Raw genomic sequence first — 26886 nt, forward strand, 5'->3', positions numbered from 1 at the left:
TGACATTTTATGCACTTGCCTAAAGAAAGGACTTTGCTTTTCTCCAAAACCATTTTTACTATGATTTGCTTGGTCTATTGCATACAAATTCCACACCACTTTGTCCGGATATGACTGCATGAAACTGGAAATATCCGGTTTTGTTTTGGCTAATTCAATCCCAGATTGCCACAGCCTCTGTGTTTGTGTTTTCTGGATATTACAAATGGTCATTATTGTTTTGAAAGTTTTTTTTTAATCAGGGAACATTTAATTTTGTTCTGGGAAACACTCAGTGGTTCCACATGGAGACATCAGCTCTACACATTCGTATTTTCTAAGCGAGAAACTAGAGGAACTGCGGCAAACAAACATGATATTTCTGTTTGTATACATGACATTTTATGCACTTGCCTAAAGAAAGGACTTTGCTTTTCTCCAAAACCATTTTTACTATGATTTGCTTGGTCGATTACATACAAATTCCACACGACTTTGTCAGGATATGACTGCATGAAACCGGAAATATCCGGTTTTGTTTTGGCTAATTCAATCCCAGATTGCCACAGCCTCTGTGTTTGTGTTTTCTGGATATTACAAATGGTCATTATTGTTTTGAAAGTTTTTTTTTTTTTAATCAGGGAACATTTAATTTTGTTCTGGGAAACACTCAGTGGTTCCACATGGAGACATCAGCTCTACACATTCGTATTTTCTAAGTGAGAAACTAGAGGAACTGTGGCAAACAAACATGATATTTCTGTTTGTATACATGACATTTTATGCACTTGTCCAACGAAAAGACTTTGCTTTTCTCCAAAACCATTTTTACTATGATTTGCTTGGTCTATTGCATACAAATTCCACACCACTTTGTCCGGATATGACTGCATGAAACCGGAAATATCCGGTTTTGTTTTGGCTAACTCAATCCCAGATTGCCACAGCCTCTGTGTTTGTGTTTTCTGGATATTTTCAATATTCATTATTGTTTGGAACGTTTTTTTTAATCAGGGAGCATTTAATTTTGTACAGGGAAACAATCACTGGATCCACATGCAGAAACCAGTTCTTCCTATTCGTGTATTCTTGGGAGAAAACTAGAGGAACTGCGGCAAATAAACATGATATTTCTGTTTGTATACATGACCTTTTATGCACTTGTCCAACGAAAAGACTTTGCTTTTCTCCAAAACCATTTTTACTATGATTTGCTTGGTCTATTGCATACAAATTCCACACCACTTTGTCCGGATATGACTGCATGAAAACGAAAATATCCGGTTTTGTTTTGGCTAACTCAATCCCAGATATTGCCACAGCCCCTGTGTTTGTGTTTTCTGGATATTATCAATGGTCATTATTGTTTGGAACGTTTTATTTTTAATCAGGGAGCATTTCATTCTGTACAGGGAAACAATCACTGCTTCCAAATGCAGAAACCAGTTCTTCCTATTCGTGTATACTAGGGAGAATACTAGAGGAACTGCCGCAAACAAACATGATATTTCTGTTTGTATACATGACATTTTATGCACTTGTCCAACGAAAAGACTTTGCTTTTCTCCAAAACCATTTTTACTATGATTTGCTTGGTCTATTGCATTCAAATTCCACACCACTTTTTCCGGATATGACTGCATGAAACCAGAAATATCCGGTTTTGTTTTGGCTAACTCAATCCCAGATTGCCACAGCCTCTGTGTTTGTGTTTTCTGGATATTATCAATGGTCATTATTGTTTGGAACGTTTTTTTAAATCAGGGAGCATTTAATTTTGTACAGGGAAACAATCACTGGATCCACATGAGGAAACCAGTTCTTCCTATTCGTGTATTCTAGGGAGAAAACTAGAGGAACTGCGGCAAGCAAACATGATATTTCTGTTTGTATACATGACATTTTATGCACTTGCCTAAAGAAAGGACTTTGCTTTTCTCCAAAACCATTTTTACTATGATTTGCTTGGTCTATTGCATACAAATTCCACACCACTTTGTCCGGATATGACTGCATGAAACCGGAAATATCCGGTTTTGTTTTGGCTAATTCAATCCCAGATTGCCACAGCCTCTGTGTTTGTGTTTTCTGGATATTACAAATGGTCATTATTGTTTTGAAAGTTTTTTTTTAATCAGGGAACATTTAATTTTGTTCTGGGAAACACTCAGTGGTTCCACATGGAGACATCAGCTCTACACATTCGTATTTTCTAAGCGAGAAACTAGAGGAACTGCGGCAAACAAACATGATATTTCTGTTTCTATACATGACATTTTATGCACTTGCCTAAAGAAAGGACTTTGCTTTTCTCCAAAACCATTTTTACTATGATTTGCTTGGTCGATTACATACAAATTCCACACCGCTTTGTCAGGATATGACTGCATGAAACCGGAAATATCCGGTTTTGTTTTGGCTAATTCAATCCCAGATTGCCACAGCCTCTGTGTTTGTGTTTTCTGGATATTACAAATGGTCATTATTGTTTTGAAAGTTTTTTTTTCATCAGGGAACATTTAATTTTGTACTGGGAAACACTCAGTGGTTCCACATGGAGACATCAGCTCTACACATTCGTATTTTCTAAGTGAGAAAGTAGAGTAACTATGGCAAACAAACATGATATTTCTGTTTGTATACATGACATTTTATGCACTTGTCCAACGAAAAGACTTTGCTTTTCTCCAAAACCATTTTTACTATGATTTGCTTGGTCTATTGCATACAAATTCCACACCACTTTGTCCGGATATGACTGCATGAAACTGGAAATATCCGGTTTTGTTTTGGCTAACTCAATCCCAGATTGCCACAGCCTCTGTGTTTGTGTTTTCTGGATATTTTCAATGGTCATTATTGTTTGGAACGTTTTTTTTAATCAGGGAGCATTTAATTTTGTACAGGGAAACAATCACTGGATCCACATGCAGAAACCAGTTCTTCCTATTCGTGTATTCTAGGGAGAAAACTAGAGGAACTGCGGCAAATAAACATGATATTTCTGTTTGTATACATGACCTTTTATGCACTTGTCCAACGAAAAGACTTTGCTTTTCTCCAAAACCGTTTTTACTATGATTTGCTTGGTCTATTGCATACAAATTCCACACCACTTTGTCCGGATATGACTGCATGAAACCGGAAATATCCGGTTTTGTTTTGGCTAACTCAATCCCAGATTGCCACAGCCTCTGTGTTTGTGTTTTCTGGATATTACCAAAGGTCATTATTGTTTTGAACCTTTTATTTTCATCAGGGAACATTTAATTTTGTTCTGGGAAACACTCAGTGGTTCCACATGGAGACATCAGCTCTACACATTCGTATTTTCTAAGCGAGAAACTAGAGGAACTGCGGCAAACAAACATGATATTTCTGTTTGTATACATGACATTTTATGCACTTGTCCAATGAAAAGACTTTGCTTTTCTCCAAAACCATTTTTACTATGATTTGCTTGGTCTATTGCATACAAATTCCACACCACTTTGTCCGGATATGACTGCATGAAACCGGAAATATCCGGTTTTGTTTTGGCTAATTCAATTCCAGATTGCCACAGCCTCTGTGTTTGTGTTTTCTGGATATTACAAATGGTCATTATTGTTTTGAAAGTTTTTTTTTCATCAAGGAACATTTAATTTTGTTCTGGGAAACACTCAGTGGTTCCACAAGGAGACATCAGCTCTACACATTCGTATTTTCTCAGCGAGAAACTAGAGGAACTGTGGCAAGCAAACATGATATTTCTGTTTGTATACATGACATTTTATGCACTTGTCCAACGAAAAGACTTTGCTTTTCTCCAAAACCGTTTTTACTATGATTTGCTTGGTCTATTGCATACAAATTCCACACCACTTTGTCCGGATATGACTGCATGAAACCGTAAATATCCGGTTTTGTTTTGGCTAACTCAATCCCAGATATTGCCACAGCCCCTGTGTTTGTGTTTTCTGGATATTATCAATGGTCATTATTGTTTGGAACTTTTTTTTTAATCAGGGAGCATTTCATTCTGTACAGGGAAACAATCTCTGGTTCCACATGCAGAAACCAGTTCTTCCTATTCGTTTATTCTAGGGAGAAAACTAGAGGAACTGCGGCAAGCAAACATGATATTTCTGTTTGTATACATGACATTTTATGCACTTGCCTAAAGAAAGGACTTTGCTTTTCTCCAAAACCATTTTTACTATGATTTGCTTGGTCTATTGCATACAAATTCCACACCACTTTGTCCGGATATGACTGCATGAAACCGGAAATATCCGGTTTTGTTTTGGCTAATTCAATCCCAGATTGCCACAGCCTCTGTGTTTGTGTTTTCTGGATATTACAAATGGTCATTATTGTTTTGAAAGTTTTTTTTTTTTTTTAATCAGGGAACATTTAATTTTGTTCTGGGAAACACTCAGTGGTTCCACATGGAGACATCAGCTCTACACATTCGTATTTTCTAAGCGAGAAACTAGAGGAACTGCGGCAAACAAACATGATATTTCTGTTTCTATACATGACATTTTATGCACTTGCCTAAAGAAAGGACTTTGCTTTTCTCCAAAACCATTTTTACTATGATTTGCTTGGTCGATTACATACAAATTCCACACCACTTTGTCAGGATATGACTGCATGAAACCGGAAATATCCGGTTTTTTTTTGGCTAATTCAATCCCAGATTGCCACAGCCTCTGTGTTTGTGTTTTCTGGATATTACAAATGGTCATTATTGTTTTGAAAGTTTTTTTTTTTAATCAGGGAACATTTAATTTTGTTCTGGGAAACACTCAGTGGTTCCACATGGAGACATCAGCTCTACACATTCGTATTTTCTAAGTGAGAAACTAGAGGAACTGTGGCAAACAAACATGATATTTCTGTTTGTATACATGACATTTTATGCACTTGTCCAACGAAAAGACTTTGCTTTTCTCCAAAACCATTTTTACTATGATTTGCTTGGTCTATTGCATACAAATTCCACACCACTTTGTCCGGATATGACTGCATGAAACCGGAAATATCCGGTTTTGTTTTGGCTAACTCAATCCCAGATTGCCACAGCCTCTGTGTTTGTGTTTTCTGGATATTTTCAATATTCATTATTGTTTGGAACGTTTTTTTTAATCAGGGAGCATTTAATTTTGTACAGGGAAACAATCACTGGATCCACATGCAGAAACCAGTTCTTCCTATTCGTGTATTCTTGGGAGAAAACTAGAGGAACTGCGGCAAATAAACATGATATTTCTGTTTGTATACATGACCATTTATGCACTTGTCCAACGAAAAGACTTTGCTTTTCTCCAAAACCATTTTTACTATTATTTGCTTGGTCTATTGCATACAAATTCCACACCACTTTGTCCGGATATGACTGCATGAAAACGAAAATATCCGGTTTTGTTTTGGCTAACTCAATCCCAGATATTGCCACAGCCCCTGTGTTTGTGTTTTCTGGATATTATCAATGGTCATTATTGTTTGGAACGTTTTATTTTTAATCAGGGAGCATTTCATTCTGTACAGGGAAACAATCACTGCTTCCAAATGCAGAAACCAGTTCTTCCTATTCGTGTATTCTAGGGAGAATACTAGAGGAACTGCGGCAAACAAACATGATATTTCTGTTTGTATACATGACATTTTATGCACTTGTCCAACGAAAAGACTTTGCTTTTCTCCAAAACCATTTTTACTATGATTTGCTTGGTCTATTGCATACAAATTCCACACCACTTTGTCCGGATATGACTGCATGAAACCAGAAATATCCGGTTTTGTTTTGGCTAACTCAATCCCAGATTGCCACAGCCTCTGTGTTTGTGTTTTCTGGATATTATCAATGGTCATTATTGTTTGGAACGTTTTTTTAAATCAGGGAGCATTTAATTTTGTACAGGGAAACAATCACTGGATCCACATGCAGAAACCAGTTCTTCCTATTCGTGTATTCTAGGGAGAAAACTAGAGGAACTGCGGCAAATAAACATGATATTTCTGTTTGTATACATGACCTTTTATGCACTTGTCCAACGAAAAGACTTTGCTTTTCTCCAAAACCGTTTTTACTATGATTTGCTTGGTCTATTGCATACAAATTCCACACCACTTTGTCTGGATATGACTGCATGAAACCGGAAATATCCGGTTTTGTTTTGGCTAACTCAATCCCAGATTGCCACAGCCTCTGTGTTTGTGTTTTCTGGATATTACCAAAGGTCATTATTGTTTTGAACCTTTTATTTTCATCAGGGAACATTTAATTTTGTTCTGGGAAACACTCAGTGGTTCCACATGGAGACATCAGCTCTACACATTCGTATTTTCTAACCGAGAAACTAGAGGAACTGCGGCAAATAAACATGATATTTCTGTTTGTATACATGACCTTTTATGCACTTGTCCAACAAAAAGACTTTGCTTTTCTCCAAAACCGTTTTTACTATGATTTGCTTGGTCTATTGCATACAAATTCCACACCACTTTGTCAGGATATGACTGCATGAAACCGGAAATATCCGGTTTTGTTTTGGCTAACTCAATCCCAGATTGCCACAGCGTCTGTGTTTGTGTTTTCTGGATATTACCAAAGGTCATTATTGTTTTGAACCTTTTATTTTCATCAGGGAACATTTAATTTTGTTCTGGGAAACACTCAGTGGTTCCACATGGAGACATCAGCTCTACACATTCGTATTTTCTAAGTGAGAAACTAGAGTAACTGTGGCAAACAAACATGATATTTCTGTTTGTATACATGACATTTTATGCACTTGTCCAACGAAAAGACTTTGCTTTTCTCCAAAACCATTTTTACTATGATTTGCTTGGTCTATTGCATACAAATTCCACACCACTTTGTCCGGATATGACTGCATGAAACCGGAAATTTCCGGTTTTGTTTTGGCTAACTCAATCCCAGATTGCCACAGCCTCTGTGTTTGTGTTTTCTGGATATTATCAATGGTCATTATTGTTTGGAACGTTTTTATAAATCAGGGAGCATTTAATTTTGTACAGGGAAACAATCACTGGATCCACATGCAGAAACCAGTTCTTCCTATTCGTGTATTCTAGGGAGAAATCTAGAGGAACTGCGGCAAATAAACCTGATATTTCTGTTTGTATACATGACCTTTTATGCACTTGTCCAACGAAAAGACTTTGCTTTTCTCCAAAACCATTTTTACTATGATTTGCTTGGTCTATTGCATACAAATTCCACACCACTTTGTCCGGATATGACTGCATGAAACCGGAAATATCCGGTTTTGTTTTGGCTAACTCAATCCCAGATATTGCCACAGCCCCTGTGTTTGTGTTTTCTGGATATTATCAATGGTCATTATTGTTTGGAACGTTTTATTTTTAATCAGGGAGCATTTCATTCTGTACAGGGAAACAATCACTGCTTCCAAATGCAGAAACCAGTTCTTCCTATTCGTGTATTCTAGGGAGAATACTAGAGGAACTGCGGCAAGCAAACATGATATTTCTGTTTGTATACATGACCTTTTATGCACTTGTCCAACGAAAAGACTTTGCTTTTCTCCAAAACCATTTTTACTATGATTTGCTTGGTCTATTGCATTCAAATTCCACACCACTTTTTCCGGATATGACTGCATGAAACCAGAAATATCCGGTTTTGTTTTGGCTAACTCAATCCCAGATTGCCACAGCCTCTGTGTTTGTGTTTTCTGGATATTATCAATGGTCATTATTGTTTGGAACGTTTTTTTAAATCAGGGAGCATTTAATTTTGTACAGGGAAACAATCACTGGATCCACATGCAGAAACCAGTTCTTCCTATTCGTGTATTCTAGGGAGAAAACTAGAGGAACTGCGGCAAATAAACATGATATTTCTGTTTGTATACATGACCTTTTATGCACTTGTCCAACGAAAAGACTTTGCTTTTCTCCAAAACCGTTTTTACTATGATTTGCTTGGTCTATTGCATACAAATTCCACACCACTTTGTCCGGATATGACTGCATGAAACCGGAAGTATCCGGTTTTGTTTTGGCTAACTCAATCCCAGATTGCCACAGCCTCTGTGTTTGTGTTTTCTGGATATTACCAAAGGTCACTATTGTTTTGAACCTTTTATTTTCATCAGGGAACATTTAATTTTGTTCTGGGAAACACTCAGTGGTTCCACATGGAGACATCAGCTCTACACATTCGTATTTTCTAACCGAGAAACTAGAGGAACTGCGGCAAATAAACATGATATTTCTGTTTGTATACATGACCTTTTATGCACTTGTCCAACGAAAAGACTTTGCTTTTCTCCAAAACCGTTTTTACTATGATTTGCTTGGTCTATTGCATACAAATTCCACACCACTTTGTCCGGATATGACTGCATGAAACCGGAAATTTCCGGTTTTGTTTTGGCTAACTCAATCCCAGATTGCCACAGCCTCTGTGTTTGTGTTTTCTGGATATTATCAATGGTCATTATTGTTTGGAACGTTTTTATAAATCAGGGAGCATTTAATTTTGTACAGGGAAACAATCACTGGATCCACATGCAGAAACCAGTTCTTCCTATTCGTGTATTCTAGGGAGAAATCTAGAGGAACTGCGGCAAATAAACCTGATATTTCTGTTTGTATACATGACCTTTTATGCACTTGTCCAACGAAAAGACTTTGCTTTTCTCCAAAACCATTTTTACTATGATTTGCTTGGTCTATTGCATACAAATTCCACACCACTTTGTCCGGATATGACTGCATGAAACCGGAAATATCCGGTTTTGTTTTGGCTAACTCAATCCCAGATATTGCCACAGCCCCTGTGTTTGTGTTTTCTGGATATTATCAATGGTCATTATTGTTTGGAACGTTTTATTTTTAATCAGGGAGCATTTCATTCTGTACAGGGAAACAATCACTGCTTCCAAATGCAGAAACCAGTTCTTCCTATTCGTGTATTCTAGGGAGAATACTAGAGGAACTGCGGCAAGCAAACATGATATTTCTGTTTGTATACATGACCTTTTATGCACTTGTCCAACGAAAAGACTTTGCTTTTCTCCAAAACCATTTTTACTATGATTTGCTTGGTCTATTGCATTCAAATTCCACACCACTTTTTCCGGATATGACTGCATGAAACCAGAAATATCCGGTTTTGTTTTGGCTAACTCAATCCCAGATTGCCACAGCCTCTGTGTTTGTGTTTTCTGGATATTATCAATGGTCATTATTGTTTGGAACGTTTTTTTAAATCAGGGAGCATTTAATTTTGTACAGGGAAACAATCACTGGATCCACATGCAGAAACCAGTTCTTCCTATTCGTGTATTCTAGGGAGAAAACTAGAGGAACTGCGGCAAATAAACATGATATTTCTGTTTGTATACATGACCTTTTATGCACTTGTCCAACGAAAAGACTTTGCTTTTCTCCAAAACCGTTTTTACTATGATTTGCTTGGTCTATTGCATACAAATTCCACACCACTTTGTCCGGATATGACTGCATGAAACCGGAAGTATCCGGTTTTGTTTTGGCTAACTCAATCCCAGATTGCCACAGCCTCTGTGTTTGTGTTTTCTGGATATTACCAAAGGTCACTATTGTTTTGAACCTTTTATTTTCATCAGGGAACATTTAATTTTGTTCTGGGAAACACTCAGTGGTTCCACATGGAGACATCAGCTCTACACATTCGTATTTTCTAACCGAGAAACTAGAGGAACTGCGGCAAATAAACATGATATTTCTGTTTGTATACATGACCTTTTATGCACTTGTCCAACGAAAAGACTTTGCTTTTCTCCAAAACCGTTTTTACTATGATTTGCTTGGTCTATTGCATACAAATTCCACACCACTTTGTCAGGATATGACTGCATGAAACCGGAAATATCCGGTTTTGTTTTGGCTAACTCAATCCCAGATTGCCACAGCGTCTGTGTTTGTGTTTTCTGGATATTACCAAAGGTCATTATTGTTTTGAACCTTTTATTTTCATCAGGGAACATTTAATTTTGTTCTGGGAAACACTCAGTGGTTCCACATGGAGACATCAGCTCTACACATTCGTATTTTCTAAGTGAGAAACTAGAGTAACTGTGGCAAACACACATGATATTTCTGTTTGTATACATGACATTTTATGCACTTGTCCAACGAAAAGACTTTGCTTTTCTCCAAAACCATTTTTACTATGATTTGCTTGGTCTATTGCATACAAATTCCACACCACTTTGTCCGGATATGACTGCATGAAACCGGAAATATCCGGTTTTGTTTTGGCTAACTCAATCCCAGATTGCCACAGCCTCTGTGTTTGTGTTTTCTGGATATTTTCAATGGTCATTATTGTTTGGAACGTTTTTATAAATCAGGGAGCATTTAATTTTGTACAGGGAAACAATCACTGGATCCACATGCAGAAACCAGTTCTTCCTATTCGTGTATTCTAGGGAGAAATCTAGAGGAACTGCGGCAAATAAACCTGATATTTCTGTTTGTATACATGACCTTTTATGCACTTGTCCAACGAAAAGACTTTGCTTTTCTCCAAAACCATTTTTACTATGATTTGCTTGGTCTATTGCATACAAATTCCACACCACTTTGTCCGGATATGACTGCATGAAACCGGAAATATCCGGTTTTGTTTTGGCTAACTCAATCCCAGATATTGCCACAGCACCTGTGTTTGTGTTTTCTGGATATTATCAATGGTCATTATTGTTTGGAACGTTTTATTTTTAATCAGGGAGCATTTCATTCTGTACAGGGAAACAATCACTGCTTCCAAAGGCAGAAACCAGTTCTTCCTATTCGTGTATTCTAGGGAGAATACTAGAGGAACTGCGGCAAACACACATGATATTTCTGTTTGTATACATGACATTTTATGCACTTGTCCAACGAAAAGACTTTGCTTTTCTCCAAAACCATTTTTACTATGATTTGCTTGGTCTATTGCATTCAAATTCCACACCACTTTTTCCGGATATGACTGCATGAAACCAGAAATATCCGGTTTTGTTTTGGCTAACTCAATCCCAGATTGCCACAGCCTCTGTGTTTGTGTTTTCTGGATATTATCAATGGTCATTATTGTTTGGAACGTTTTTTTAAATCAGGGAGCATTTAATTTTGTACAGGGAAACAATCACTGGATCCACATGCAGAAACCAGTTCTTCCTATTCGTGTATTCTAGGGAGAAAACTAGAGGAACTGCGGCAAATAAACATGATATTTCTGTTTGTATACATGACATTTTATGCACTTGCCTAAAGAAAGGACTTTGCTTTTCTCCAAAACCATTTTTACTATGATTTGCTTGGTCTATTGCATACAAATTCCACACCACTTTGTCCGGATATGACTGCATGAAACCGGAAATATCCGGTTTTGTTTTGGCTAATTCAATCCCAGATTGCCACAGCCTCTGTGTTTGTGTTTTCTGGATATTACAAATGGTCATTATTGTTTTGAAAGTTTTTTTTTTAATCAGGGAACATTTAATTTTGTTCTGGGAAACACTCAGTGGTTCCACATGGAGACATCAGCTCTACACATTCGTATTTTCTAAGCGAGAAACTAGAGGAACTGCGGCAAATAAACATGATATTTCTGTTTCTATACATGACATTTTATGCACTTGCCTAAAGAAAGGACTTTGCTTTTCTCCAAAACCATTTTTACTATGATTTGCTTGGTCGATTACATACAAATTCCACACCACTTTGTCAGGATATGACTGCATGAAACCGGAAATATCCGGTTTTGTTTTGGCTAATTCAGTCCCAGATTGCCACAGCCTCTGTGTTTGTGTTTTCTGGATATTACAAATGGTCATTATTGTTTTGAAAGTTTTTTTTCATCAGGAAACATTTAATTTTGTACTGGGAAACACTCAGTGGTTCCACATGGAGACATCAGCTCTACACATTCGTATTTTCTAAGTGAGAAACTAGAGTAACTATGGCAAACAAACATGATATTTCTGTTTGTATACATGACATTTTATGCACTTGTCCAACGAAAAGACTTTGCTTTTCTCCAAAACCATTTTTACTATGATTTGCTTGGTCTATTGCATACAAATTCCACACCACTTTGTCCGGATATGACTGCATGAAACCGGAAATATCCGGTTTTGTTTTGGCTAACTCAATCCCAGATTGCCACAGCCTCTGTGTTTGTGTTTTCTGGATATTTTCAATGGTCATTATTGTTTGGAACGTTTTTTTAATCAGGGAGCATTTAATTTTGTACAGGGAAACAATCACTGGATCCACATGCAGAAACCAGTTCTTCCTATTCATGTATTCTAGGGAGAAAACTAGAGGAACTGCGGCAAATAAACATGATATTTCTGTTTGTATACATGACCTTTTATGCACTTGTCCAACGAAAAGACTTTGCTTTTCTCCAAAACCGTTTTTACTATGATTTGCTTGGTCTATTGCATACAAATTCCACACCACTTTGTCAGGATATGACTGCATGAAACCGGAAATATCCGGTTTTGTTTTGGCTAACTCAATCCCAGATTGCCACAGCGTCTGTGTTTGTGTTTTCTGGATATTACCAAAGGTCATTATTGTTTTGAACCTTTTATTTTCATCAGGGAACATTTAATTTTGTTCTGGGAAACACTCAGTGGTTCCACATGGAGACATCAGCTCTACACATTCGTATTTTCTAAGTGAGAAACTAGAGTAACTGTGGCAAACAAACATGATATTTCTGTTTGTATACATGACATTTTATGCACTTGTCCAACGAAAAGACTTTGCTTTTCTCCAAAACCATTTTTACTATGATTTGCTTGGTCTATTGCATACAAATTCCACACCACTTTGTCCGGATATGACTGCATGAAACCGGAAATATCCGGTTTTGTTTTGGCTAACTCAATCCCAGATTGCCACAGCCTCTGTGTTTGTGTTTTCTGGATATTATCAATGGTCATTATTGTTTGGAACGTTTTTATAAATCAGGGAGCATTTAATTTTGTACAGGGAAACAATCACTGGATCCACATGCAGAAACCAGTTCTTCCTATTCGTGTATTCTAGGGAGAAATCTAGAGGAACTGCGGCAAATAAACCTGATATTTCTGTTTGTATACATGACCTTTTATGCACTTGTCCAACGAAAAGACTTTGCTTTTCTCCAAAACCATTTTTACTATGATTTGCTTGGTCTATTGCATACAAATTCCACACCACTTTGTCCGGATATGACTGCATGAAACCGGAAATATCCGGTTTTGTTTTGGCTAACTCAATCCCAGATATTGCCACAGCCCCTGTGTTTGTGTTTTCTGGATATTATCAATGGTCATTATTGTTTGGAACGTTTTATTTTTAATCAGGGAGCATTTCATTCTGTACAGGGAAACAATCACTGCTTCCAAATGCAGAAACCAGTTCTTCCTATTCGTGTATTCTAGGGAGAATACTAGAGGAACTGCGGCAAACACACATGATATTTCTGTTTGTATACATGACCTTTTATTCACTTGTCCAACGAAAAGACTTTGCTTTTCTCCAAAACCATTTTTACTATGATTTGCTTGGTCTATTGCATTCAAATTCCACACCACTTTTTCCGGATATGACTGCATGAAACCAGAAATATCCGGTTTTGTTTTGGCTAACTCAATCCCAGATTGCCACAGCCTCTGTGTTTGTGTTTTCTGGATATTATCAATGGTCATTATTGTTTGGAACGTTTTTTTTTTAATCAGGGAGCATTTAATTTTGTACAGGGAAACAATCACTGGATCCACATGCAGAAACCAGTTCTTCCTATTCGTGTATTCTAGGGAGAAAACTAGAGGAACTGCGGCAAATAAACCTGATATTTCTGTTTGTATACATGACCTTTTATGCACTTGTCCAACGAAAAGACTTTGCTTTTCTCCAAAACTGTTTTTAATATGATTTGCTTGGTCTATTGCATACAAATTCCACACCACTTTGTCCGGATATGACTGCATGAAACCGGAAATATCCGGTTTTGTTTTGGCTAACTCAATCCCAGATTGCCACAGCCTATGTGTTTGTGTTTTCTGGATATTACCAAAGGTCATTATTGTTTTGAACCTTTTATTTTCATCAGGGAACATTTAATTTTGTTCTGGGAAACACTCAGTGGTTCCACATGGAGACATCAGCTCTACACATTCGTATTTTCTAAGCGAGAAACTAGAGGAACTGCGGCAAACACACATGATATTTCTGTTTGTATACATGACATTTTATGCACTTGTCCAACGAAAAGACTTTGCTTTTCTCCAAAACCATTTTTGCTATTATTTGCTTGGTCTATTGCATACAAATTCCACACCGCTTTGTCCAGATATGACTGCAGGAAACCAGAAATATCCGGTTTTGTTTTGATAACTCAATCCCAGTTTGCCACAGCCTCTGTGTTTGTGTTTTCTGGATATTATCAATGGTCATTATTGTTTGGAACGTTTTTTTAAATCAGGGAGCATTTAATTTTGTACAGGGAAACAATCACTGGATCCACATGCAGAAACCAGTTCTTCCTATTCGTGTATTCTAGGGAGAAAACTAGAGGAACTGCGGCAAATAAACCTGATATTTCTGTTTGTATACATGACCTTTTATGCACTTGTCCAACGAAAAGACTTTGCTTTTCTCCAAAACCGTTTTTACTATGATTTGCTTGGTCTATTGCATACAAATTCCACACCACTTTGTCCGGATATGACTGCATGAAACCGGAAATATCCGGTTTTGTTTTGGCTAACTCAATCCCAGATTGCCACAGCCTCTGTGTTTGTGTTTTCTGGATATTATCAATGGTCATTATTGTTTGGAACGTTTTTATAAATCAGGGAGCATTTAATTTTGTACAGGGAAACAATCACTGGATCCACATGCAGAAACCAGTTCTTCCTATTCGTGTATTCTAGGGAGAAAACTAGAGGAACTGCGGCAAATAAACATGATATTTCTGTTTGTATACATGACCTTTTATGCACTTGTCCAACGAAAAGACTTTGCTTTTCTCCAAAACCATTTTTACTATGATTTGCTTGGTCTATTGCATACAAATTCCACACCATTTTGTCCGGATATGACTGCATGAAACCGGAAATATCCGGTTTTGTTTTGGCTAACTCAATCCCAGATATTGCCACAGCCCCTGTGTTTGTGTTTTCTGGATATTATCAATGGTCATTATTGTTTGGAACGTTTTTTTTTTAATCAGGGAGCATTTCATTCTGTACAGGGAAACAATCTCTGGTTCCACATGCAGAAACCAGTTCTTCCTATTCGTGTATTCTAGGGAGAAAACTAGAGGAACTGCGGCAAGCAAGCATGATATTTCTGTTTGTATACATGACATTTTATGCACTTGCCTAAAGAAAGGAGTTTGCTTTTCTCCAAAACCATTTTATTATGATTTTCTCGGTCTATTGCATACAAATTCCACACCACTTTGTCCGGATATGACTGCATGAAACGTGAAATATCCGGTTTTGTTTTGGCTAACTCAATCCCAGATATTGCCACAGCCCCTGTGTTTGTGTTTTCTGGATATTATCAATGGTCATTATTGTTTGGAACTTTTTTTTTAATCAGGGAGCATTTCATTCTGTACAGGGAAACAATCTCTGGTTCCACATGCAGAAACCAGTTCTTCCTATTCGTGTATTCTAGGGAGAAAACTAGAGGAACTGCGGCAAGCAAACATGATATTTCTGTTTGTATACATGACATTTTATGCACTTGCCAAAAGAAAGGACTTTGCTTTTCTCCAAAACCATTTTTACTATGATTTGCTTGGTCTATTGCATACAAATTCCACACCACTTTGTCCGGATATGACTGCATGAAACCGGAAATATCCGGTTTTGTTTTGGCTAATTCAATCCCAGATTGCCACAGCCTCTGTGTTTGTGTTTTCTGGATATTACAAATGGTCATTATTGTTTTGAAAGTTTTTTTTTTAATCAGGGAACATTTAATTTTGTTCTGGGAAACACTGAGTGGTTCCACATGGAGACATCAGCTCTACACATTCGTATTTTCTAAGCGAGAAACTAGAGGAACTGCGGCAAACAAACATGATATTTCTGTTTGTATACATGACATTTTATGCACTTACCTAAAGAAAGGACTTTGCTTTTCTCCAAAACCATTTTTACTATGATTTGCTTGGTCGATTACATACAAATTCCACACCACTTTGTCAGGATATGACTGCATGAAACCGGAAATATCCGGTTTTGTTTTGGCTAATTCAATCCCAGATTGCCACAGCCTCTGTGTTTGTGTTTTCTGGATATTACAAATGGTCATAATTGTTTTGAAAGTTTTTTTTTTTAATCAGGGAACATTTAATTTTGTTCTGGGAAACACTGAGTGGTTCCACATGGAGACATCAGCTCTACACATTCGTATTTTCTAAGCGAGAAACTAGAGGAACTGCGGCAAACAAACATGATATTTCTGTTTGTATACATGACATTTTATGCAATTGTCCAACGAAAAGACTTTGCTTTTCTCCAAAACCATTTTTACTATGATTTGCTTGGTCTATTGCATTCAAATTCCACACCACTTTTTCCGGATATGACTGCATGAAACCAGAAATATCCGGTTTTGTTTTGGCTAACTCAATCCCAGATTGCCACAGCCTCTGTGTTTGTGTTTTCTGGATATTATCAATGGTCATTATTGTTTGGAACGTTTTTTTAAATCAGGGAGCATTTAATTTTGTACAGGGAAACAATCACTGGATCCACATGCAGAAACCAGTTCTTCCTATTCGTGTATTCTAGGGAGAAAACTAGAGGAACTGCGGCAAGCAAACATGATATTTCTGTTTGTATACATGACATTTTATGCACTTGCCTAAAGAAAGGACTTTGCTTTTCTCCAAAACCATTTTTACTATGATTTGCTTGGTCTATTGCATACAAATTCCACACCACTTTGTCCGGATATGACTGGATGAAACCGGAAATATCCGTTTTTGTTTTGGCTAATTCAATCCCAGATTGCCACAGCCTCTGTGTTTGTGTTTTCTGGATATTACAAATGGTCATTATTGTTTTGAAAGTTTTTTTTTTAATCAGGGAACATTTAATTTTGTTCTGGGAAACACTCAGTGGTTCCACATGGAGACATCAGCTCTACACATTCGTATTTTCTAAGCGAGAAACTAGAGGAACTGCGGCAAACAAACATGATATTTCTGTTTCTATACATGACATTTTATGCACTTGCCTAAAGAAAGGAGTTTGCTTTTCTCCAAAACCATTTTTACTATGATTTGCTTGGTCTATTGCATACAAATTCCACACCACTTTGTCCGGATATGACTGCATGAAACCGGAAATATCCGGTTTTGTTTTGGCTAACTCAATCCCAGATTGCCACAGCCTCTGTGTTTGTGTTTTCTGGATATTATCAATGGTCATTATTGTTTGGAACGTTTTTATAAATCAGGGAGCATTTAATTTTGTACAGGGAAACAATCACTGGATCCACATGCAGAAAGCAGTTCTTCCTATTCGTGTATTCTAGGGAGAAAACTAGAGGAACTGCGGCAAATAAACCTGATATTTCTGTTTGTATACATGACATTTTATGCACTTGTCCAACGAAAAGACTTTGCTTTTCTCCAAAACCATTTTTACTATGATTTGCTTGGTCTATTGCATACAAATTCCACACCATTTTGTCCGGATATGACTGCATGAAACCGGAAATATCCGGTTTTGTTTTGGCTAACTCAATCCCAGATATTGCCACAGCCCCTGTGTTTGTGTTTTCTGGATATTATCAATGGTCATTATTGTTTGGAACGTTTTTTTTTTAATCAGGGAGCATTTCATTCTGTACAGGGAAACAATCTCTGGTTCCACATGCAGAAACCAGTTCTTCCTATTCGTGTATTCTAGGGAGAAATCTAGAGGAACTGCGGCAAGCAAACATGATATTTCTGTTTGTATACATGACATTTTATGCACTTGCCTAAAGAAAGGAGTTTGCTTTTCTCCAAAACCATTTTACTATGATTTTCTCGGTCTATTGCATACAAATTCCACACCACTTTGTCCGGATATGACTGCATGAAACGTGAAATATCCGGTTTTGTTTTGGCTAACTCAATCCCAGATATTGCCACAGCCCCTGTGTTTGTGTTTTCTGGATATTATCAATGGTCATTATTGTTTGGAACTTTTTTTTTAATCAGGGAGCATTTCATTCTGTACAGGGAAACAATCTCTGGTTCCACATGCAGAAACCAGTTCTTCCTATTCGTTTATTCTAGGGAGAAAACTAGAGGAACTGCGGCAAGCAAACATGATATTTCTGTTTGTATACATGACATTTTATGCACTTGCCTAAAGAAAGGACTTTGCTTTTCTCCAAAACCATTTTTACTATGATTTGCTTGGTCTATTGCATACAAATTCCACACCACTTTGTCCGGATATGACTGCATGAAACCGGAAATATCCGGTTTTGTTTTGGCTAATTCAATCCCAGATTGCCACAGCCTCTGTGTTTGTGTTTTCTGGATATTACAAATGGTCATTATTGTTTTGAAAGTTTTTTTTTTTTTAATCAGGGAACATTTAATTTTGTTCTGGGAAACACTCAGTGGTTCCACATGGAGACATCAGCTCTACACATTCGTATTTTCTAAGCGAGAAACTAGAGGAACTGCGGCAAACAAACATGATATTTCTGTTTCTATACATGACATTTTATGCACTTGCCTAAAGAAAGGACTTTGCTTTTCTCCAAAACCATTTTTACTATGATTTGCTTGGTCGATTACATACAAATTCCACACCACTTTGTCAGGATATGACTGCATGAAACCGGAAATATCCGGTTTTTTTTTGGCTAACTCTATCCCAGATTGCCACAGCCTCTGTGTTTGTGTTTTCTGGATATTTTCAATATTCATTATTGTTTGGAACGTTTTTTTTAATCAGGGAGCATTTAATTTTGTACAGGGAAACAATCACTGGATCCACATGCAGAAACCAGTTCTTCCTATTCGTGTATTCTTGGGAGAAAACTAGAGGAACTGCGGCAAATAAACATGATATTTCTGTTTGTATACATGACCATTTATGCACTTGTCCAACGAAAAGACTTTGCTTTTCTCCAAAACCATTTTTACTATTATTTGCTTGGTCTATTGCATACAAATTCCACACCACTTTGTCCGGATATGACTGCATGAAACCGGAAATATCCGGTTTTGTTTTGGCTAATTCAATCCCAGATTGCCACAGCCCCTGTGTTTGTGTTTTCTGGATATTATCAATGGTCATTATTGTTTGGAACGTTTTATTTTTAATCAGGGAGCATTTCATTCTGTACAGGGAAACAATCACTGCTTCCAAATGCAGAAACCAGTTCTTCCTATTCGTGTATACTAGGGAGAATACTAGAGGAACTGCGGCAAACAAACATGATATTTCTGTTTGTATACATGACATTTTATGCACTTGTCCAACGAAAAGACTTTGCTTTTCTCCAAAACCATTTTTACTATGATTTGCTTGGTCTATTGCATTCAAATTCCACACCACTTTTTCCGGATATGACTGCATGAAACCAGAAATATCCGGTTTTGTTTTGGCTAACTCAATCCCAGATTGCCACAGCCTCTGTGTTTGTGTTTTCTGGATATTATCAATGGTCATTATTGTTTGGAACGTTTTTTTAAATCAGGGAGCATTTAATTTTGTACAGGGAAACAATCACTGGATCCACATGCAGAAACCAGTTCTTCCTATTCGTGTATTCTAGGGAGAAAACTAGAGGAACTGCGGCAAGCAAACATGATATTTCTGTTTGTATACATGACATTTTATGCACTTGCATAAAGAAAGGACTTTGCTTTTCTCCAAAACCATTTTTACTATGATTTGCTTGGTCTATTGCATACAAATTCCACACCACTTTGTCCGGATATGACTGCATGAAACCGGAAATATCCGGTTTTGTTTTGGCTAATTCAATCCCAGATTGCCACAGCCTCTGTGTTTGTGTTTTCTGGATATTGCAAATGGTCATTATTGTTTTGAAAGTTTTTTTTTTAATCAGGGAACATTTAATTTTGTTCTGGGAAACACTCAGTGGTTCCACATGGAGACATCAGCTCTACACATTCGTATTTTCTAAGCGAGAAACTAGAGGAACTGCGGCAAACAAACATGATATTTCTGTTTCTATACATGACATTTTATGCACTTGCCTAAAGAAAGGACTTTGCTTTTCTCCAAAACCATTTTTACTATGATTTGCTTGGTCGATTACATACAAATTCCACACCACTTTGTCAGGATATGACTGCATGAAACCGGAAATATCCGGTTTTGTTTTGGCTAATTCAATCCCAGATTGCCACAGCCTCTGTGTTTGTGTTTTCTGGATATTACAAATGGTCATTATTGTTTTGAAAGTTTTTTTTTTCATCAGGGAACATTTAATTTTGTACTGGGAAACACTCAGTGGTTCCACATGGAGACATCAGCTCTACACATTCGTATTTTCTAAGTGAGAAAGTAGAGTATCTATGGCAAACACACATGATATTTCTGTTTGTATACATGACATTTTATGCACTTGTCCAACGAAAAGACTTTGCTTTTCTCCAAAACCATTTTTACTATGATTTGCTTGGTCTATTGCATACAAATTCCACACCACTTTGTCCGGATATGACTGCATGAAACTGGAAATATCCGGTTTTGTTTTGGCTAACTCAATCCCAGATTGCCACAGCCTCTGTGTTTGTGTTTTCTGGATATTTTCAATGGTCATTATTGTTTGGAACGTTTTTTTTAATCAGGGAGCATTTAATTTTGTACAGGGAAACAATCACTGGATCCACATGCAGAAACCAGTTCTTCCTATTCGTGTATTCTAGGGAGAAAACTAGAGGAACTGCGGCAAATAAACATGATATTTCTGTTTGTATACATGACCTTTTATGCACTTGTCCAACGAAAAGACTTTGCTTTTCTCCAAAACCGTTTTTACTATGATTTGCTTGGTCTATTGCATACAAATTCCACACCACTTTGTCCGGATATGACTGCATGAAACGTGAAATATCCGGTTTTGTTTCGGCTAACTCAATCCCAGATATTGCCACAGCCCCTGTGTTTGTGTTTTCTGGATATTATCAATGGTCATTATTGTTTGGAACGTTTTATTTTTAATCAGGGAGCATTTCATTCTGTACAGGGAAACAATCACTGCTTCCAAATGCAGAAAACAGTTCTTCCTATTCGTGTATTCTAGGGAGAATACTAGAGGAACTGCGGCAAACAAACATGATATTTCTGTTTGTATACATGACATTTTATGCACTTGTCCAACGAAAAGACTTTGCTTTTCTCCAAAACCATTTTTACTATGATTTGCTTGGTCTATTGCATTCAAATTCCACACCACTTTTTCCGGATATGACTGCATGAAACCAGAAATATCCGGTTTTGTTTTGGCTAACTCAATCCCAGATTGCCACAGCCTCTGTGTTTGTGTTTTCTGGATATTATCAATGGTCATTATTGTTTGGAACGTTTTTTTAAATCAGGGAGCATTTAATTTTGTACAGGGAAACAATCACTGGATCCACATGCAGAAACCAGTTCTTCCTATTCGTGTATTCTAGGGAGAAAACTAGAGGAACTGCGGCAAATAAACCTGATATTTCTGTTTGTATACATGACCTTTTATGCACTTGTCCAACGAAAAGACTTTGCTTTTCTCCAAAACCGTTTTTACTATGATTTGCTTGGTCTATTGCATACAAATTCCACACCACTTTGTCCGGATATGACTGCATGAAACCGGAGATATCCGGTTTTGTTTTGGCTAAATCAATCCCAGATTGCCACAGCCTCTGTGTTTGTGTTTTCTGGATATTACCAAAGGTCATTATTGTTTTGAACCTTTTATTTTCATCAGGGAACATTTAATTTTGTTCTGGGAAACACTCAGTGGTTCCACATGGAGACATCAGCTCTACACATTCGTATTTTCTAACCGAGAAACTAGAGGAACTGCGGCAAATAAACATGATATTTCTGTTTGTATACATGACCTTTTATGCACTTGTCCAACGAAAAGACTTTGCTTTTCTCCAAAACCGTTTTTAGTATGATTTGCTTGGTCTATTGCATACAAATTCCACACCACTTTGTCAGGATATGACTGCATGAAACCGGAAATATCCGGTTTTGTTTTGGCTAACTCAATCCCAGATTGCCACAGCCTCTGTGTTTGTGTTTTCTGGATATTACCAAAGGTCATTATTGTTTTGAACCTTTTATTTTCATCAGGGAACATTTAATTTTGTTCTGGGAAACACTCAGTGGTTCCACATGGAGACATCAGCTCTACACATTCGTATTTTCTAAGTGAGAAACTAGAGTAACTGTGGCAAACAAACATGATATTTCTGTTTGTATACATGACATTTTATGCACTTGTCCAACGAAAAGACTTTGCTTTTCTCCAAAACCATTTTTACTATGATTTGCTTGGTCTATTGCATACAAATTCCACACCACTTTGTCCGGATATGACTGCATGAAACCGGAAATATCCGGTTTTGTTTTGGCTAACTCAATCCCAGATATTGCCACAGCCCCTGTGTTTGTGTTTTCTGGATATTATCAATGGTCATTATTGTTTGGAACGTTTTATTTTTAATCAGGGAGCATTTCATTCTGTACAGGGAAACAATCACTGCTTCCAAATGCAGAAACCAGTTCTTCCTATTCGTGTATTCTAGGGAGAATACTAGAGGAACTGCGGCAAACAAACATGATATTTCTGTTTGTATACATGACATTTTATGCACTTGTCCAACGAAAAGACTTTGCTTTTCTCCAAAACCATTTTTACTATGATTTGCTTGGTCTATTGCATTCAAATTCCACACCACTTTTTCCGGATATGACTGCATGAAACCGGAAATATCCGGTTTTGTTTTGGCTAACTCAATCCCAGATTGCCACAGCCTCTGTGTTTGTGTTTTCTGGATATTATCAATGGTCATTATTGTTTGGAACGTTTTTATAAATCAGGGAGCATTTAATTTTGTACAGGGAAACAATCACTGGATCCACATGCAGAAACCAGTTCTTCCTATTCGTGTATTCTAGGGAGAAATCTAGAGGAACTGCGGCAAATAAACCTGATATTTCTGTTTGTATACATGACCTTTTATGCACTTGTCCAACGAAAAGACTTTGCTTTTCTCCAAAACCCTTTTTACTATGATTTGCTTGGTCTATTGCATACAAATTCCACACCACTTTGTCCGGATATGACTGCATGAAACCAGAAATATCCGGTTTTGTTTTGGCTAACTCAATCCCAGATTGCCACAGCCTCTGTGTTTGTGTTTTCTGGATATTGTCAATGGTCATTATTGTTTGGAACATTTTTTTTTAGTCAGGGAGCATTTAATTTTGTACAGGGAAACAATCACTGGATCCACATGCAGAAACCAGTTCTTCCTATTCGTATATTCTAGGGAGAAAACTAGAGGAACTGCGGCAAATAAACCTGATATTTCTGTTTGTATACATGACCTTTTATGCACTTGTCCAACGAAAAGATTTTGCTTTTCTCCAAAACCATTTTTACTATGATTTGCTTGGTCTATTGCATACAAATTCCACACCACTTTTTCCGGATATGACTGCATGAAACCGGAAATATCCGGTTTTGTTTTGGCTAACTGAATCCCAGATATTTCCACAGCCTCTGTGTTTGTGTTTTCTGGATATTATCAATGGTCATTATTGTTTGGAACGTTTTATTTTTAATCAGGGAGCATTTCATTCTGTACAGGGAAACAATCACTGCTTGCAAATGCAGAAACCAGTTCTTCCTATTCGTGTATTCTAGGGAGAAAACTAGAGGAACTGCGGCAAATAAACATGATATTTCTGTTTGTATACATGACATTTTATGCACTTGTCCAACGAAAAGACTTTGCTTTTCTACAAAACCATTTTTACTATGATTTGCTTGGTCTATTGCATTCAAATTCCACACCACTTTTTCTGGATATGACTGCATGAAACCAGAAATATCCGGTTTTGTTTTGGCAACTCAATCCCAGATTGCCACAGCCTCTGTGTTTGTGTTTTCTGGATATTATCAATGGTCATTATTGTTTGGAACGTTTTTTTTAATCAGGGAGCATTTAATTTTGTACAGGGAAACAATCACTGGATCCACATGCAGAAATCAGTTCTTCCTATTCGTGTATTCTAGGGAGAAAACTAGAGGAACTGCGGCAAATAAACCTGATATTTCTGTTTGTATACATGACATTTTATGCACTTGTCCAACGAAAAGACTTTGCTTTTCTCCAAAACCGTTTTTACTATGATTTGCTTGGTCTATTGCATACAAATTCCACACCACTTTGTCCGGATATGACTGCATGAAACCAGAAATATCCGGTTTTTTTTTGGCTAACTCAATCCCAGATTGCCACAGCCTCTGTGTTTGTGTTCTCTGGATATTATCAATGGTCATTATTGTTTGAAACTTTTTTTTTTAATCAGGGAGCATTTAATTTTGTACAGGGAAACAATCACTGGATCCACATGCAGAAACCAGTTCTTCCTATTCGTATATTCTAGGGAGAAAACTAGAGGAACTGCGGCAAATAAACCTGATATTTCTGTTTGTATACATGACCTTTTATGCACTTGTCCAACGAAAAGACTTTGCTTTTCTCCAAAACCATTTTTACTATGATTTGCTTGGTCTATTGCATACAAATTCCACACCACTTTGTCCGGATATGACTGCATGAAACCGGAAATATCCGGTTTTGTTTTGGCTAACTCAATCCCAGATATTGCCACAGCCCCTGTGTTTGTGTTTTCTGGATATTGTCAATGGTCATTATTGTTTGGAACGTTTTTTTTTAGTCAGGGAGCATTTAATTTTGTACAGGGAAACAATCACTGGATCCACATGCAGAAACCAGTTCTTCCTATTCGTATATTCTAGGGAGAAAACTAGAGGAACTGCGGCAAATAAACCTGATATTTCTGTTTGTATACATGACCTTTTATGCACTTGTCCAACGAAAAGACTTTGCTTTTCTCCAAAACCATTTTTACTATGATTTGCTTGGTCTATTGCATACAAATTCCACACCACTTTGTCCGGATATGACTGCATGAAACCGGAAATATCCGGTTTTGTTTTGGCTAACTCAATCCCAGATATTGCCACAGCCCCTGTGTTTGTGTTTTCTGGATATTATCAATGGTCATTATTGTTTGGAACGTTTTATTTTTAATCAGGGAGCATTTCATTCTGTACAGGGAAACAATCACTGCTTGCAAATGCAGAAACCAGTTCTTCCTATTCGTGTATTCTAGGGAGAATACTAGAGGAACTGCGGCAAACAAACATGATATTTCTGTTTGTATACATGACATTTTATGCACTTGTCCAACGAAAAGACTTTGCTTTTCTCCAAAACCATTTTTACTATGATTTGCTTGGTCTATTGCATTCAAATTCCACACCACTTTTTCCGGATATGACTGCATGAAACCAGAAATATCCGGTTTTGTTTTGGCTAACTCAATCCCAGATTGCCACAGCCTCTGTGTTTGTGTTTTCTGGATATTATCAATGGTCATTATTGTTTGGAACGTTTTTTTTTAATCAGGGAGCATTTAATTTTGTACCGGGAAACAATCACTGGATCCACATGCAGAAACCAGTTCTTCCTATTCGTATATTCTAGGGAGAAAACTAGAGGAACTGCGGCAAATAAACCTGATATTTCTGTTTGTATACATGACCTTTTATGCACTTGTCCAACGAAAAGACTTTGCTTTTCTCCAAAACCATTTTTACTATGATTTGCTTGGTCTATTGCATACAAATTCCACACCACTTTGTCCGGATATGACTGCATGAAACCGGAAATATCCGGTTTTGTTTTGGCTAACTCAATCCCAGATATTGCCACAGCCCCTGTGTTTGTGTTTTCTGGATATTATCAATGGTCATTATTGTTTGGAACGTTTTATTTTTAATCAGGGAGCATTTCATTCTGTACAGGGAAACAATCACTGCTTCCAAATGCAGAAACCAGTTCTTCCTATTCGTGTATTCTAGGGAGAATACTAAAGGAACTGCGGCAAACAAACATGATATTTCTGTTTGTATACATGACATTTTATGCACTTGTCCAACGAAAAGACTTTGCTTTTCTCCAAAACCATTTTTACTATGATTTGCTTGGTCTATTGCATTCAAATTCCACACCACTTTTTCCGGATATGACTGCATGAAACCAGAAATATCCGGTTTTGTTTTGGCTAACTCAATCCCAGATTGCCACAGCCTCTGTGTTTGTGTTTTCTGGATATTATCAATGGTCATTATTGTTTGGAACGTTTTTTTTAATCAGGGAGCATTTAATTTTGTACAGGGAAACAATCACTAGATCCACATGCAGAAATCAGTTCTTCCTATTCGTGTATTCTAGGGAGAAAACTAGAGGAACTGCGGCAAATAAACCTGATATTTCTGTTTGTATACATGACCATTTATGCACTTGTCCAACGAAAAGACTTTGCTTTTCTCCAAAACCGTTTTTAATATGATTTGCTTGGTCTATTGCATACAAATTCCACACCACTTTGTCCGGATATGACTGCATGAAACCGGAAATATCCGGTTTTGTTTTGGCTAACTCAATCCCAGATTGCCACAGCCTATGTGTTTGTGTTTTCTGGATATTACCAAAGGTCATTATTGTTTTGAACCTTTTATTTTCATCAGGGAACATTTAATTTTGTTCTGGGAAACACTCAGTGGTTCCACATGGAGACA

This window comes from Lepus europaeus, chromosome 21, assembly GCF_033115175.1.
Source record: "Lepus europaeus isolate LE1 chromosome 21, mLepTim1.pri, whole genome shotgun sequence".
Taxonomy (NCBI): domain Eukaryota; kingdom Metazoa; phylum Chordata; class Mammalia; order Lagomorpha; family Leporidae; genus Lepus; species Lepus europaeus.